The 16,586-nt window shown below is 37.6% G+C and overlaps 1 protein-coding gene across 9 annotated transcripts in view; it reads left to right on the forward strand.

Annotated features, from left to right (window-relative positions):
• Positions 1-16,586, forward strand: part of RBMS3 (RNA binding motif single stranded interacting protein 3) — a 1,231,630-nt gene that overhangs the window by 1,081,070 nt on the left and 133,974 nt on the right. The gene's annotated exons all lie outside the window — the stretch shown is intronic.

Here is a 16,586-nt window from a genome sequence, read left to right on the forward strand (position 1 = left end):
CTATAAAATGACTGACCACTTTTACTGAGATCGACTGAGCAGGCTCTTTGCATTGCTTTGCCTATGATCGGTTCCCCTGGGACTGGCACAGTCCATGATTTCTGACAAAGTGGACAGCAATGGAGAAGTTACAAATTAGAAAGCAATTATGACTGGGCTAGTCAATAAAATTCCACAATCATTCATTAGAGTGTTGTGTTTGAGGTTTGTTAGGGAGCACAGGATACAAATATGTTGCCATAAACTAGTACGTAATTTCATTGTATTTCTTGATAAAATAAACTCTTAGTCGTCTTTTAATTTAGACTTTCTCTGGGAGATTATGCAATATTAGACGATATGATTAATATCATTATTGAATAATTTAAAATTATTTCCTGTGAAGGAATGAATCCCACCAATGGAACTGAGTATAGACTTCGGTGAAAGGCTCAGGCTTGGGATTCAGTTAGGCGGGTGTTTCCAACCACTTACTAATTATGTGATTTTTGATTGATTTATTTTTTCACTATGATTTATTCATACAATTCATAAACTGGAGATAATAATGTACCCAGGAAAAAGTGAAAGATGCAAGAGGCCATATTGTATGACGCACAGGACAATAAATAGCATAGAGTAAATGCAGAGGGGGATCCAAAAAAAAAGGAATTATCTTCTGGGTGGTGGTGGGCCTGCTAGTACAGGCTTCCCCTGCTATGTGAGTGTGCTAGGAATCCATCTGTATCAGTGTACCAGCTGGCATTGTTGTGAGAGGCTGTGTTTGGCTTCAGTGATGTATTTTTTGAACAATCAATGCATTTGCCTGTTTCATGATAGGTGCCCACACTGCCGAGTGTTCAGCAGTTTTTGACTGAAAAAATGGCATGACCCCCGTGCCTCGCACTCCCTATTCACCCAATCACACCCTGAGTGACCTTTTTTTGTTTGTTTCCCTGCATGAAAAACGTCCTCCAAGGAAAATGTTTTGCCAACGTGGAAGAGGGGAAACAAAAAACAGCAGAAATGCTAAAAGGCATCAAAATCGACAAGTTCAAAAACTGTTTTGAGCAGTGGTAAAAAAGTCTCGATAGGTGTATTGCATCAAAGACATCGAATGACTAAAATTTAAACATGTAAAAGTAAATACACAATTTTTAATAAATAAATTCTGAGATTTTTTTGGTCCCCGCTCCTACATTTGTCATTTCAAGATGTTCCTACCTGACACAATCTTGGAAAAGCCTGTTTTGGAGAAATAAATGGATGAAGCCATTTAGAATTATGAATTAAACATGCCTTTTAAAATCTTTTCAATCATGTCCAATTAAATAGTTGACATGGAGCCGGAGCCCCTACCTTCCCTGATCTAGGAGACAATGTCATACAGGATCAACACTGTGTGGACAGAGATTCTGGTCCACGTTCATTCTTTGCAATTCCTGAAAGTTTTGAATCTGTCTTTGCACTTACTCGTTATGACTTTGTATCTCGGGTCAGAGTTCCAATTTCAGCACACAAACCTTTTGCCTTTGGCAGCTGAAGGCCTGTTATTATGGGCAGAGATTAAAATTACCCTGGGCTAAGATCTATAATTTTCTATATTAAGTCTTGGACCAGGAGCATCATGCTAGTAAAGGAAGGTATTAGTACCGTGACTCATTTCAATGTCTTTTTCTCACGAAGCAATCAGACTAGTAATTTTAAATCCAGTAAAGGGGATAAATCTGACCCTCTCTAGCTTTAAATAAAACACTACGAATCTACGTAGTGAGATGTAGCTTTCCCACGTGAATTTTAGAGAGTCAGACACCTGTTCCCAATACAGAACAGAGATGACTCTTCCTTCGCCTTTTTATTTGATGTTTCCCTATGTCTGTGATAATGAAGGACTTCAATGCATTGTGTCTCAGTTGCTGATGGCCAGTTAAGGAGGCAGAGAGGGACAGTTCAGAGAAGTCCTTCCCTGCAAGGCAGCTAGGTGAGGGCTGAAACCTCAGACAGCCAGAGCACATGGACAGGCTGTCAAGAATGCATTCACAGGACCTTTCTCCACTCCGCCATTGTCGCTGTCCTTCATATGCCTGCATTTTGTGAACTATACCACTATTCTAATGAAGTCCTATTCTGTTACAAGCCATATTTAATAGCAGTGCAGAGGTTGCTTTCTGTCTTTTCCTTGACTTAGAGCTAACGTGTATTTAATAGTTATAATATGCTTTAGATTTTGTTCAGTTTTGGAATGACTGTTGAACTTGGAAAGTTCAATAAGAAGGTCCAAGGAAAGTCCAAGGACCTAAAGAATATTCTAGGGCTTTCTGTAAAAAACATTTGTATTTTCTGTGAATTGCCTAAAAATCCATCAGTCTACAAAGGGGCAGGAATGTTAGCTAAAACAATATCAGGATGTGATGAATAATTGTTGAAACAGGGTGAAAGAGACTGTGGAGATTCATTACCCTATCCTCTTTACTTCTGTGTGTGTTTGAAATTGTTCTTAAAGAGAAGTATTTTAAAAAAGACAAATTAAAGCAGACATATAGGGATGAAAGGGCAGCTTTGAATTTGTTGATTTTAACAAATATTTGAGAGGTCAAAAATATATGAGGACAATCTAAAAACTGATTGGAATGTAAAAGAAAACAATGTTACAGCTCTTGGGACATTGTTTAATTGTACATTGTGAGTGATGAGGTTTACTCCTTGGAGTGGCATTAAAATCATTTTTATTTGATCAGAAAATCAGAAAAGATACTTTTATATTTGTTAATATATGTGCAGCTTCATAGAAACCATGTAATATTCTTTTCTCTAACAATACAGATCTACAATATACCCCACGCTATTCCTTCCCATTGCATACTCCCTTCCATACAGGCACACACACACCAAATACCTGGAATATCTCCCACCCCTGGCATGAAAGGAATGTGTGTGTGTGTGTTTCACATAAAAGTAGGCCAATTAAAGAATTGTTTTATCATAGCATTTGGGTTAATCAGATGATGCTGCAAATTGTCTTTCAAATTCAGATGTTTCTATACAGTCGCTCCACTGTCAAAATGCTAGGAAAGTCCAATAATTTTAACAGAACAAAAACCAGCAAATAATCTGTATTTATATCTTTAAAAAAACTTAAGGCAGTAAGCAGTGTATAATTCATCTCCATTTTGATGACCATTGTAATAACAATACTGGGTTAGAGTGAATTTCACTTATTTAACAAAAATCTCCTGACTCCATTAGAGGGATAACCAGCTAACAGGTCAAGTCTGCTAGGGAAAAAAGTATATGAGTGCCTGAGTATTTGCAGCCTTTATTCCGCCTCTGCTTCCCAAAGAATATTGTACAAATGTGTTTTCTTTTTTTCCTGATAAAGATAATGAGTGGGTAGAACTGCAAATTTGGCAGAAGGTGGGCCAGTCTGGCAACGTTATCTTTCAGCCAGAAATAGGATTAGATTCTAGATAATAAGGGGAGGAAGAACAAAGACTAAGGGAGCCCTGGGGCAGATGGGATATTCGGAGACAGTGGAAATAAAGGAAGAGGGATATTTATTATTGGGATTTTCTTCATATATATATATATATATATATATATATATATATATATCTTCGTTTATATATATATATAAATCTATCTATCTATCTATCTATATATATATATATATATATATAAAGTTTGTAGAGTAGATTTAAATTGCTTTTTAATGTCTTATTTTTTTCCTTGCACTTGATTCCATGCTGAGATTGGACTATGAAGCAGACCAGCATTATTAGAGTAACAATCATTTACCAAACATTTGATTTACTTTTTTGATTCATAATCATTGAAGGTACAGGAATAAATGCCCACAAAGGATATTATCTTCTCACTTGTTCACTCCTAACCTCTTCTCCATCGAAACTCTGGTTCCTTTGAGATTATATTATTGCTACTTTCCTCAACTCCTTTGAGCCAAAGTGAAGGAAATTTCTATCCTGATCCACACTGTAACTAAAGAATCAGGAGCCAGATGGGATAAGATAAGGGACCTTAGAAGGACTGTCCTCCAACACTCTTATTTAAATATGAAAACATTTATTCCATGGTGGGATTTGCTATCTTTAAAAAGAAATAAAACCCAAATCTTTACATTTGTCAATGGAAGCATCTCCACACAATGAAGGACAGCTATCCCCTGAAACTGGGTTCTCATCTCATAAGATGGATCTTCCACCTGAGGGTCCATTCTATCACCCTGCTAACCTCTGGCAATACCAAATTCCCTTTTACTCTGGCACAAAAGGGAGTCAAGATCAGAACCCTACTACCTCTCTGATCTCCTCCTCCATCACCCTCCTTCGTCCTCAATTCAGACCCCACACTTCATTGTTTTCCTTCCAAAGAGCCAAGCATACACGTACCTCTGGGCATTTATTCTTCCATCCCTTTTTCTGGAATACTTTTCTTCCACATATCTCCATAGCTCTCTCCTTTCCTTCACTTAGGTCTTAGTCTAGATCTTTCCAGATTTCTGTATCAAAATATCACTACCTTCCCTGTCACCCTCTGCCCCTTACATTGTCTTGGCTATTTTTCCTCAGCACTTATCAAAAAGGAAGTATTATTTATGTATTTCCTTATTTATTGTCAGTCTCTCTTTACTACGATGTGAGGTCTGTGACAGCAGGGACTTTATTTTGGTTGTTCGGTTGGTTTTTTTTTTTTACAAGTTTAGTTCTGCAGGACCTAGAATTATGCCTGGCAGATAGTCAGTGCCCAAGAAATATTTTTTGAGTGAATAAGTATCCTTAGTGTTCTCCTACTATTGAGAAAGGGCTATAACTATTCCAGGTAGTGATAATTGTGGTAAGAAGTGAGAAGGAGGGGACAATTATGCACAGGAAGATATGTGGAATGAATTGTAGAGTATCATAGACCTGAAATTCCATCCCGGGTCTGACATTTATTATCTGTGTATACTTGCTCAATTCACCTAAACTCTCTGATCTATAGTTTTCCACCTCAAAATGGATTTTTAACTTAAAAACAGGTTGTTTGAAGAGTAAATGTGATGATGCTCTAAAAGCATCTAGCACAATGTCAATCACATAAGAAGCTTTATTTCAAAATTGGTAACTATGTAATTCACCTTAGAAAATGTTCATTTGTTGTTTAGAGCTTACAATTTATTTCAGATCTTAAATTGAAATTTGCTCACTTTCCATTTTTATATTTACCAACCAGGAGAATATTCTGATATACTCGTTCTAATTATTTTCTATAAAAAGGCAGGGCATTCTTCCTCCTGACCATCTGAAACCAGTCTTCTCAGAACCAACTCCCTATGTGAGAAAGCAAGTGACCCATTTTCGTTGTGGACACTCTGCTTAGAGCCAGCTTCCCGTGTGAACCACCCTGTGGTTGATTCTGCGTACAGTCTCCCTTCAGAAGATGTCCTTTCTGTTCCTCTGAAGGCCTCAGATGTAGCCAAAGCTTACAGTGTGATGTACAAGCCCACTACTAAGACAGGGGTGCACCAAAGCTAGTAAGAGGATTGTTTTATGTCGTTTTCAGAGAGAGGGGAAGGCAAAAGTTGGTTTGAGGTTAGCTAACTTTCTTTTTTCTTTTTTAATTATTGTACTGTTGCTCAATTACAGTTGTCTGCATTTTCCCCCCACCACTCCCCACGACCCCAGCCAAACCCACCTCTCTCCCTTGCTTCCGCCCTCCCCTTTGGTTTTGTCCATGTGTGCTTTATAGTAGTTCCTGAAAACCCTCCCCCCCCCCCCCCGCATTGTCCCCTCCCCCTCCCCTCTGGCTATTGTTAGATTGTTCTTAATTTCTTTAAGGGCCTTCAAAGTGGAAAAAGTAGAGACTGGTAGTACTTTGTCCTTCCTATTATCTGGCAACTTCAACAGGGCCTCCCATAGGCCACGTCTACGAGAGTGACAGGAAGCAGCGTGTTTTATTGTGATGCGGCCTGTGTCGGTCTTTTACAAAGCTGGCCTGGTCAAACAGAGCACAATCGATGTAAAAGGGACACTCTCCTGTTACCACTTTGTTTTACAGTTTAAAGTGGAACCTTTGAACTCTCTTCACTTCTGAAATGCATCACTGCAATGAATGCAGAGTGGTAGGTCTACTTTCAATCGTCCAGGTCCTACGAGAATAGAAGAGAAGCCCAGCCACAGGGCCACTTTTCATATGTGCCCCACCAATATTAGTAACAGCCAGCGTTTGTTTCGTGTGTTTCATGGTTCATAAAGCTATTCTCTGTCCTATATTACGTAACAGTTATATCATTACCCCCAATCATTTATTCAAGAAACATTTACTATATGTTACCATATACCAGATTTGGGGTTCCTGCTGAATGTAAAGGCACAGGATCCTGTGAGTTAGGAGGCAGCCATAATTTATAAGTAAGTTCCAGATATTTTATTGGCTGGTCCGATATTATACAATGAATAAATAATAAAATTGAGATATGAAAATGAAATTCATTATTAGTAAAAGAATCCTATAAACCATTCCCTTTCTATCCACAGTTTGTCAAAACTGTCTCAAATATGAGGAAAAGGGAGAGAGAGAGAAAGAGGGAGAGAAACAAGAATGTGTGGTGCTTCTTGTGCACGCCCAACTGGGGAGCTGGCCCACGACCCAGGCATGTGCCCTGATGGGGAATCAAACCGGTGACCCTTTGGTTCGCAGTCCAGCACTCAGTCCACTGAGCCACACCAGCCAGAGCTTTATGCAGAGATATTTTAAAAGTGGACAGATATGTATACTGCCCAAGTGTGTCAGAGGGCAGGCTTGGCCTATTTGGCTGAGTGGATGCAGAATAAACAATCACAGTGTGTTTGCTCTGCTGCCTTCCAGTCATAGGATAGTCTTCAGTGTCTCTGCTCTGAAAAATTAAAAGAGAGTTTGCTAAAATTGTGTGTGTGTGTAAACTGTTAGGTTCCAGGAACTACATGATGCTTTGGGAATACAAAGATGAATTATGCAGAGACCCTACCCTCAAGAGGCTTTTGAGTTAGTAGAGAAAGTCATATAAACATGAATGAGCTGAGGTGTTTTATACATGCCAAGGTATATGTCTCTATGGTAGATGCATACAAAAATAGATTGGAGTTGACTTGTGATTTTTTGATGACTTGTTTAATCTCTGCTTTGCTATCAGGAAGAAAATTCTTTAAGGGCTAGGCCTGTATCCATTCTAATTCAGTGCTTGAAGCTTTCGCGGACAGCACAATGCTTGATATACTGCACCATGGCTCAAATTAATTTTGAATGAATATTAGGCAAGGATGAATAAATAAATGAATGTATTAAAAATTAATTAATGGAGGTTCACTCTTTGAGAATTTGGGGTGGGGGTGGGGATGGTGGCTGGAAAAAGAAACAGGCAAGATTCTATGAAAGTGAATAATTGGGAAAGGAGGGAAGCCAGCCCAGACAGATAGAACAGTGTAAGCAAATCAGAAGGCGTGTGAAAGGTCTCTACGTTCTTGAGTAGCCCTGTAAGTGGAAGTGTATATTTAGGTGGAAGTCGGGGGATGTTTTGTGCGAAGGAGCTTGGATTTAATCCTGCAGGTGGACATGCAGGGGATTAACATGATAAAGTTTGCATTTTAGGAAGATCTAGAGGCCATTGGAATCCATATAGCAGGCCTTTACTCTTCAGTCCCAATGGAAGAATTGGTACCTATGTAAGAAAAATGGATTTACGATAGTTACTCAAACCTTCCCCTGAGGGAGTCTAGCCCTAAGCTCTTTTATCCCTGTGTTTCTATAACAAGAACAAATGGATGTTTTATTTGAGACCCATTTGTAGCTATTGTTTTTACAGTGAACTCCTCCATAGGTGGGGGCTGCCAAGCTATTTTGTTTTATTTTTCTATGACTCAGATTAATGTATTCATACATGTTACAGCACATAGGGTCTTTAACACCTTTTTGAAAAACTCAATTTTTACTATCTGGGTAAAATGCACTTAGTGTTGATGAGTAAGTGATTTAGACTACACGAAGCACTCTTCAAACTGTCACAATTTCAGTGCTTTGGCTCTTGAATTAGAAAAAGATCAGTCCCACGCCACTGCCCAGTAAATCCTTCACCCACTAAAAGGGAGGTTCTCATCCCCACGGAAACCTCTAGCCTTGTTAACTGACACCTACAGTGTAATATACGGCTTTGCTTTGAAACTGGAATTATATTTATTTCTACTAACTCAGTTCACCGCATTTTGGGAATTCTTTCAGCCTCTAGCACAGGAAATATATGCTTAGGAACAGCATGTGGGAAATGGAGATATGTTTTCTTGACCCGAGTTGAGTTCACTTTGGGGTTCATATGTGTTTTCCGCATTGGTGGTGGACTGTAAGTAGATACTGGGAAGAATCCTGATGTTCTTCATTAAAAGATTCATCCCTACCTTTCCCCCACCATTTATTTTTACCTAGGGCGGTTACTGCTAACCCACATGAAATTGGAGCTACACCTGGGATAAGACTCGGAATTCTTGTTTTGTTTATTTCTTTGTCAAGTACACTGGCTAGTTATATTGAAACATGGAAATGAGAGGACTCTATGCTCTCTTAAAAGAAGAAATGGTTGTGCCCTCACTCTTCAATCCTTTAAAATTTAATTAATGTAATGAATCACAGCAGTTTTTTGCCTATCTGCCTGAATTTATTTAGTAATTTGATCAACAGATAATGAAATGTGCATTAACCCTCAGCCACTCTGCCAGGCCACCGGGACAGATGCTAGGCAAAGGTGAACAATATCAAGCTCCTGACTTCAATCAAATCAAATTCTCATAATTGTAGAGAGGAACATGGAAATGCATTATGGAAATTTAATAAGATTTAGCTGGTTCCCTCCTAATGACTAATGGACATTTACAAATAATGCTGCATGATAATTATGCTACAATACTGAGCAGCATTTCAAAAGGTTGATACGTAGTAACATAGAATATTTATCATATAGGATTAATGTAAACAAAGAACAAAGCCCACCTATGAAGCAATAGTGCCCCACTTGGAATTAATTTTTAAAAAGAGAGAACTAGTCAGATAGATTAGTAGATATATATTTATGCATTTTCCTGGAAGGAATTATAAGAAAAGGGAGGAAGGGAGTTGAAAAGTAGTCTTATGCTTTTTATTTTAATCTTTATACAGTTTGAATTTACTAACTTTATACATGTCTTTCTTCATTAATTTATTTTTTGTTTACTCATTTATTTTTAATGTCAAAGGGGTATTATATGATAAGATTATAACTGCAGTTTTTCTCCTTTGCACTTCACTTTGGTAAAACATGTCACATCACACAGTGTGTAACCACCTGTGAACATGGCACCCAGTGTGCAGAAAGCTTTGCAGAGGCGGGCACGGTGCTGAAATATGGGGGAATGAGCAAAGACCAGGCAATGGCTCATTTTGGTGAATAAATAAGATTCTTTTATTTTTAAGACTCTATCTTAGGAGCCTTTTCCTTGATGTTCTGCCTTCCAGCTGTACAAGGTTCCCCAATCTGTAGTTGGGTGCATAAATCAGTCAGTTGTAAGTCAGTTGATGCTTCTTGAAATTACTGGTAATTTCTACTTTTTTGGTGTCAAAACATGCCTTCATTAAGCATGGATAATGTTTTGGTCATGTTCCCCGTAAAAGGAACCAAATATAACCTTCAATGCATCCTTTGCATCCCATATACTTGAAATGGTAATGTAATTTTCCTGATTTACTTTGGGTTTCCTTTAAAAATAATTGTTTCATAAATGAAAAGAATGATCAGAGAATTGTTGACAAATTTTTTAAAAATAATGGTGTTTTAATACTTAAAGCAGAGAGGTGAGTTTGAGGTAATGTAATTACCTCAATAATGTGATTTATCAAAAAGTGGTTTTCTCTGTCATGTGTCTGGGAAAACAGATGTTCTCTGCTTTTATTATCACTGTGGGGCATTTTCCTCTTCTATGTGGCTGCTTCCCTTAGTAGAGAATTGTATTTGAAACTAAATAACAGCATCAATCCATTACTGAGGGGTAAAATTGGGAATGCACACCCAAATTACATTTCCTTTGAAGTGTGTTAACTTTTTATTTATGTCCACTTTGGGGGTTTGTGTTGTGCTTGTTTTGGCCTAAATGATGGGGGTAACCACGTGTCTGACACTTGTAAATATAACCCATGTAATTTGTCTATTCTGTTAAAACAATTATTAGAATGACAATGGAAATAGTGTGAGGAGATCACATCGGCTGTTTAGTTTTAATTCTAATTCTAACCTGTGGGCAGAGAACCACTGTAATCATATCTTAATGAATATTCAATTTTTTTTTCCATCCCAAAGTTACGAAGTCAATCACAAGAACTGCTGAAAAGTCATTTCCTTTTACCACAGTTGGTAAAGAAGGTAAAAAGTAAGCCGTTGGAGGGAGAAAACTAGAAAACACAGCTATGGGTGTTTTGCCACCAGCTACCACAATATAGCTGGGGGTTCATTTAACTTTTATTTTCCTTGTTGATCAAATGAAGGGTTTGAATTAAACAAATTTTAGGATCATATGAGGGAGGTTATATATACCTTCCAGACTGGAAGTTTATTATAACTCGGAACTACCCAAATAACTACATTTCACTTGTAACAGTATATAAGACATAATTAAATGGTAAAGAGGATGCTGGAAGTTGAAAGAGAATGTAGCCAAATAGGTCACTTTACCAAAATATGATAACCTTCATGTAGTGTTTCCCACGTAAATTTTGGCTTAAATTAGGAACTTGCTAGCTATACATCTAGAAAGATATATAAGATAGATGATAGATATCACACTCACACACATACATATATGCTTTAGAAGTCTATCATGTGTAGAACATATGTGGGGAAGAATATAACAAATCATTTGCACACAAATCAGGGACTTTACAAAACTGGATACAATAGAAATAAGTACTTTGGAATAAGGCTGGGGAAATAAGGGCATGGTTCCAACATAGAATTAGCAAGAAACACACTTATATCTATGATTCTTACTCCAGATCAGTACAGGCTACTTCTCCTTGCATGTGGAAGACAGTTGAGCACATACAACACTCCACTTAAGGACTGTGGAGAGTTATAGCAAGACGTGAAAGGAGGTCAAATTTATTGTTGTAAAGCCGCCAATTTACAACTTCAAGTCTAGATGATGCAGGTGTTCTAAAAGTATTTCAATTAAATCCCATCATTGTGTCCATGGTATTCAGTCACATTTTCATTCAGCAAACACAGGATGCAAGCCACACTAGGTAGTACCTGGTATCCGTCCTTCACATGCTCAGTGGTGGCCTGGAGGTTGGTGTAGGGGGAGCCGTGCATGTAAACTATGTTTCAAAAACCTTTGTGGTACTGGACGAGATATGTAAACTAGAGGATGGTGTACGACTACTGTGCCAGAAGTTGTCATCCATTCTGTGCTTCCAAAACACCTATTCATATCTCCATGACAGCATCCATTGTCATCTCTTCGAGTGCCCTGTACTTGTCTTTCTCCCCCTCGAGAACATGACCGCTAGCCGGGTGCAGAGTCCAGGGTGGTGCAGCATGTATCATATACAGAAGAGATTTCAAGGGTTTTGTTTGTTTGTTTGTTTGTTTGTCTTAGTGAATGAATGTGTTAAGATATTTCTAAGTTTGAGTAACATTCTTCAATCTGTGTCATTTTTAATCATTCGTATAAATAGTTTTTTAATGTGCAAGTCACCCTGAATAGCATGGCACTAATTAGTGGGGGAGATTAAACTTGCTTTACTTTTTTGGTTGAAAACTGATTCACATGCACCTATAAAGCAGTCTGTAAATGGAAGTGTCATCGCATTTTAAACTACAGTTCTTAATATTCTTTTTAAAAAATATTTTTTATCTCAACCCTCTATTTTCACTGAGACTTGTCATTAGTTACCAAGCTCCTCCCACTCTGCCTTCGTTCTTTTTTTCTGAAACAATATTTTAAACCTATCTAAGCTGAAACAATTTTAAACTTAATGTTTAAACCACTAGACCTGTAAGTTATGGTAATAAAGAGATATATTTTTAAGCCATCATCACCATCTATTATAAATAGTAGCAGAACATTTAAAAATTGAATGACAAAATGGAAAAAAGTTCAGTGTCTCTAAAGGAAAGTAGAAATTCTGCTATCGCTATATATTAGTTAAAAACCTATGTCCCTATCTGCTCATAGAATATGGTATTAGAGAACATTCTTAGTGGTTCATAAAACTGAAGATGTGTTAAGTTTTAATAGAAAATCAAAATGAAAGATTTTACAGTAATTTTGCCGAGCAAAATATTTGCTGCTGTTTTATTTGTTTATTTGCTGAAAACAGCAAGTCCTGTTAATCTTTAAACTATCTTATCAGTTTATGCATTGGACGTTTCCCATTTAACACAAAGTTTGGAAGAGTAGAAATGCTCCACTAAGTAAGCAAACAGTAATTACTTCTTCATAATTACCATGCAATTTTATTGCTTTGCATCGTTATAATTATATTTTAAATACTCTCCATTTCCATGATAGACCATAATGTCTTCTAGCACATTACAATCTGTGCCTTTTAACTGCATCTCACTTCCACAAAGGCATTGTTTCCACTCTGTCTCTATTTTAACTACTGTTAAAAGAGACTTCACAAAATTAATTGGCACCATAATTCTGCAATAAGGAAATTGTAGACAATATGATATTTCTGTGCTACTGAAGTCATCTCATTACTCAGAGGCATCGTGTCTGACATCTAAGAAGTATTCCTTCTTCTCTTAGGGAGTCAGTGATCATCAAATCCATGGTTCTCAAACTTCAGTGTGCACACTAATCACCTGAGGATCTGGTTCAAATGCAGATTTTGACCCAGTAGATCTGAGGAAGGGCCCAAGATCCTGCATTTTAGCAGGCTCCCAGGTGATGATACCAGTGCTGCTGGTCCTTGGACCATGCTTTGAGTAGCATCACTTTAGAGTATTTGGAGTCTGACGTTTGCACTACATGATATGTAGCTACATGGTATGTTGGGGGTGGGGGATAAAGTTGGGGAAGAAAATTCCGGGTAGGAAGAAAGGCATATACAGGTGAGGCACCGTAAACCCCACTCAGGAGTGGGAGAGGCACGATGAAAGATAAGATGAAGAGGATGAATTCTTACCTTTTAATCAAGGAGTTTGAATTTTATCTTGCAGTATTTAGAACTCACCTAATCACTACAAAATTATATACATTTTAATTCACCTAATTTACTGTTATCTCTTTTACACTCAATGAAATATACCCATCTTGAGAAATTAAAAATCAAAATTAAATTCCTGAAATTCAAGGGTAAAGTTATGGATATGTCCATCTTTTTTTGAGTGACACATTGAAAATCTGTTTCTAGGGTTTTATTTTTTATTCATGTAGTAATACATTGCAGGCCTATATTTTTCCCATCATAAGTATCTGCAAGTTAGTAAAGTAACAGCAGTTGTTTCAATTTTGCAGCATCAGTAAATATAAATAAGACATTATCAACATCTACAGTATATTGAAAATTCTCAAATATCAGGGTGGCTAAGGTTTGTGTTTTCTGAGACACTATGAAACACAAAGACATCTCAGTTGGAAGTAAAGAAAGTCTCACTCCACGAGTTTTTAAATTTCTGTTAGGGTCAAAATAATTTTTTGCAAGGGGGATTGGGAGCTGGGTGAAAAGGTAGAGGTATTTGGAAGAACAAATTGGTAGTTAAAACACTCACAGAGACGTAAATGACAGCATAGGGACTATAGTCAATAATACTGTAATAACTTTGTGTGGTGCCAAGTGGGCACTAGGCTTATGGGTGGCTCACTCTGCAAGTTACATAAATATCTAATCACGACCCTGAAACTACTATAATACTGAGTATCAACTGCAATTAGAAATTTTTATTTGAAAAAAATAATGGAAAATTTCAAGATAGCTTTAAATTCCAGAATCTGAGAGTTTATCTATATTTGATCGTTAACAAACTAGAACATGATTTGGTAATTCTTTGCAAGGATGCCTCTGCAACATTTTTTGATGCCAGTGTGCAGAAGAAATCCTAAGGTTAACAACTTGCTCAGTGCCTCTTGTTTTCCTGCCAGCGCTGCCCCCCTAACTACGTAGAGCCCAAGGTTGCACAAAAAAGGCTTTTGAATATGTGTGTACACACCTGTGTGTGCATATATACATATGTGTGCATGTGTATACATATAGTAATTATTTTGATTATATAAATGTGCACTACCTATTTTACCTATTTAATTATATATATTTAATACATATATTTTAACTAAATATTAGGAAAATCCTGCCTTTTTAGATATGTAATTAAAGGTACATTATTGTTTTATGGAGAACAAACTAAAAGTAGAGATTACCTCTTTCAACAAAGAAAAATTCCCTAGAACTTCATTCTAGAACTGTTATGATCAAATAATTTAATATGAGATTTGGGGAAAAGAACACTCAGTAAAACCTATTGTTGTGTGGATGGTACCATACTTTTTCTAGTAAGTGAAATGCAACTTCGATGGATTTAAACTGCCAATAGATCTTTTGCAATGGAGTCACAAAAAAATAATAGTAAAAATAATTTTTTAAAAAATAGAAAAAGGGATATTCATCATGGGCAAGTGCATTTCAACACACATGAGTAACATGACCTAGACATGGCTGGTGTGGCTCAGTGGATGGAGCGCCAGCCTGTGAACCAAAGGGTTGCCAGTTTGATTCCCAGTTATGGCACATGCCTGGAATTCGGGCCAGGTCAGGTGTCCAGTAGGGGGTGCTCCAGAGGCAGGCACACAATGATGCTTCTCTTCCTCCCTTCCCCTCTAAAATAAGTAGATAAAATTTTTTTGTAAAAAGAGTAATATGACCTGCATCACACAGCTGGTAATGGAGGCCTGACTTTGCTGATGACGCAGGAGAGGGACCTGGGCTTCAGGGGCCAGATAGTCCAGTGACAAGCTGTCATCCGCAAGAACCATTTTGGAAACACAGATCCTCTCCATGAGCAAATCTTTTCGTCATTCTTGGAGGACAGTCACACGTTCTATGGCCAAACCGCCGTGGAGTTCAAATGGAAGAGGAATGATGTAAAATTAAGCCCAGTTGATTAAACACCCTGAACTCTGACTCTGACAAGTGATCAGCTTTCCCGGCTGATCACTGGCAATGTGGCTAACAGAGATGCTAAGAAATAATGGTAGTTATAGCTAACATGGAGTTAGTAGTTATTTATGAACCACACACTGTTTTAAGCCCTTTCCATGCACTAATTCATGGAATTCTCACAACAGCTCTTTGAGGTAGGTAACACTATCATTCCCATTTTATACAGGAGGAAAATGAGTCACAGAATGTATTTTTTAAAAGTATATATTTTCTTATAACTAGTAAGGCAGGAAACCCGACCTCAAACCCGGGAAGCAGACTGCTACCCCTAAGAATTGACTGCGCCCAGAGTATGTGTTAAAGCCTCTAGAAAGATGAACGGCCCGAAGAGAAGCCATTGTGATAGTCTGTACCGTACTATGTACTCTAAAAGAACGTGCTTTAGGAGGCAAAAGTTATAATGAGTCTTGCTTCTGACGGTAGCAGGTATTTCTCATGAAAGTGATCATCGAAAAAAGCTTGAAAGGTAGAATCTGCAGTCCTTTACAGCAGGGGATTTAAGGTATTTCTAGATTCGGTTGTCTTGGTGAGAAATTTGTGTTATTGCCGGTGATAAACTCATACGTTAGCATGACCATACCATTTAAATGGATGGACATACCTCAAATGTTTATCATGTCAAGAGGGAAAATATCCTATAGTGAGAAATTATATATGTATTTTTAAAATCTCACAGGAAATTTTCTTACACAAAGAGTTTTGAGGTCCAGTGCTTGCATTTACCCATTTGGTGTTCATCTGAAGAAATAATTTAGACTATTTCTAATGTGAAGAATTTCATAATCATTTTTTGCTTCAGCCAGATTAGTAAATGGCCTTGGCTGGAATGGTAGGGATGACTCATCTACATTTGTGTTCCATCTTCCAACAGGCCAGGCTGGGCATGTTCGTGTAGCCACTCAGAGAAGCAAGCCCCAATGCTTGAAAATTTTTAAACCTTCTGCTTTTGTCTCATTTGCCATTATCTCATTGCCCAAAGCAATTTACCTGGGGTCAGACCAAGGGTCAGATTGAGAGGGCTCGGCAATAATACCTGGCAAAAGAGAAGGATACAGGGAGGGGTAAAGAATTAGGGTCATTAATACAATTCATTTTTAGCAAAACATTCTTTTCCACCAGAGTATGGAGGCGCGGGGAAAGAAAGGGTTCAATTTGGCTTTCAGACTGTAAATTTACAAATTAATATTTGGTCTGTTCAAGCAAATACACTAACAACAACAACACAAAAATCCCTCCCAGCCATGTTAGTGTATTGATCGAGTTTATTAGGCCAATTTGGCTCCCCACCCCAATTCATTTATTTTTAAATAATTTGTAGTAATAACAAGTAGCACTTTTTGCAGTCAAGTAGAAATGTGGAGGTGGCATCAACCCTCAAAGAATAATTTTTG

Source organism: Desmodus rotundus, chromosome 8 (assembly GCF_022682495.2).
Source record: "Desmodus rotundus isolate HL8 chromosome 8, HLdesRot8A.1, whole genome shotgun sequence".
Lineage (NCBI taxonomy): Eukaryota > Metazoa > Chordata > Mammalia > Chiroptera > Phyllostomidae > Desmodus > Desmodus rotundus.